The sequence below is a fragment of the Zingiber officinale genome, chromosome 5B, assembly GCF_018446385.1.
Source record: "Zingiber officinale cultivar Zhangliang chromosome 5B, Zo_v1.1, whole genome shotgun sequence".
Lineage (NCBI taxonomy): Eukaryota > Viridiplantae > Streptophyta > Magnoliopsida > Zingiberales > Zingiberaceae > Zingiber > Zingiber officinale.
The window spans coordinates 52372537-52374632 of record NC_055995.1 but is presented as its reverse complement, the minus strand read 5'-3'; positions in this window follow the sequence as shown (position 1 = coordinate 52374632).

Below are 2096 nucleotides of genomic sequence, written 5' to 3'. Positions count from 1 at the left end.
TGGCGAACTTGGCGAACTTTGTTCAAAGAATGATGAGACATTCAAGGAAGTTTGACAAAAACGATGTTAAGAAGATTTTCAATAATGAAAATAAAAAAGGTAAATCTCTTGTGGATTCTAAGACTAAGACTGATGTAATTTGCTATGAATGCAAGAAAAAGGGGCACTACAAAACAGAGTGTCCAAAGTTGAAGAAGCAAGAGGAAAAGATCAAGAAAAAGAAGAAGGCTTTGAAAGCCACATGGGACGACTCATCGTCAAGCTCATCGGAAGAAGATGAAAGGAAGAGCTCAAAGCACATGGCTCTCATGGCCTTAGGTCATGTTGAAGATAGTGAAGATGAAGATAGTCATGGAGAGGATGTGGAGTCTTCAAGTGAGTCATCATCTAGTGATGATGAGGTAATTTCTCCCAAGCTTGATAAGATGTATGTCACCATTGCATGCTTAACCAATGCACTAGCTAAATCAAAAGGGAAGGTTAAGAAATTGCAAAATGAATTGAAAACACTTAAAAATGAAATTGTGTCATGTGAAATTTGCATGCTTCATGAAAATGACACAAATAATTTTGATGATCTTAAAGAGGAAAATGCATCATTGAAATTACAAGTTGATGATCTTAGAGGTGCTCTAGAAAATTTACTTCAAGCTCAAAATATTTAGACATGATTCTAGGAGCTCAAAGGAGTGTGTACAACAAAGTGGGATTAGGTTTTAAATCACAAGATAAGGAAGTTAAATTCACGTCTCTAATTAGTAGAAATCATGCTTCAAGGGTTAAGTTTGTTCAAGCTTGGGTACCCAAGCAATTTGTTATTGATTCTACCGGACCCAAGGTTTGGGTACCAAAACATTTGGTTTATCGTGTTTAAACAAGCATGTGCCAAGGGGAAGCATCCAACAACATGGTTCGTAGATAGTGGATGTTCTAAGCATATGACGGGGGATTCTTCAAAATTCTCATCATTTAGACACAAAAGTAAAGGTACCGTTTCTTTTGGTAATAGTGGTGAATTAAAAGTCATAGGAATAGGAGATATCAAAGTTTCTGAAAAATTTGTGATTAAAAATGTGTTATTAGTGAAAGACATGGTCTTTAATCTTTTAAGTGTTAGTCAACTATGTGATTCAGGTTATGGAGTTGAGTTTAACTCATCTCAATGCCTAATCAAGCATAGTGAACTAAACACCAATATTCTCATAGGCCATAGAAGAGAGAATATTTATCAAGTTGAACTATTTGGTACTACTAATGTGTTTGCTAAGTGTCTCATGTCTAAAGAGGAGGAGACTTGGCTTTGGCACCGGAGACTTGCTCACACCAACATGAGGAATATCAAAAAACTTTCAAAGAAGGAGTTGGTGCAAGGATTGCCAAAGTTGAAGTTTCAAAAAGACAAAATATGCGATGCATGTCAAATGGGTAAGCAAACCAAAGCTACTCATAAAGGTAAAAATGTTATAAGTACCTCAAATGCTTTGGAGCTTATTCACATGGATTTGTTTGATAGTAGTAGGTATACTTCCTTGAATGGCAGTAGATATTGCTTTGTGATTGTGGATGATTACACTAGATATACATGGGTGTTCTTCTTGAAACATAAGGATCAAACTCTAGATACCTTGATTGCTTTTTGTAATAGAGTAGAAAATGAAAAGAATCATAAGATAAATAAAATAAGAAGTGATCATGGAGGAGAATTTGAAAATGATAGATTCACAAGCTTTTGTATGGAAAAAGGTTATAAACATGAATTTTCCACCCCTAGGACTCCTCAATAAAATGAAGTTGTTGAGAGGAAAAATAGGGTTCTACAAGAGGCTGCTAGGAGCATGTTAAATGAATATTCACTTCATAGTTTTCTATGGGCCAAAGCAATTAATACGACTTGTTATGTTCAAAATCGAACTTTAATACATAGGTTTCTAGGAAAAACACCTCATGAGTTGTGGTTTGGTAAATCACCTACAATTAAGCATCTTAGAGTTTTTGGATACAAGGTTTATATACTAAACACCAAAGATCATTTGGGAAAATTTTCTGCCAAGGCGGATGAGGGCATTCTTGTAGGGTACTCAGGTCATAACAAAGCA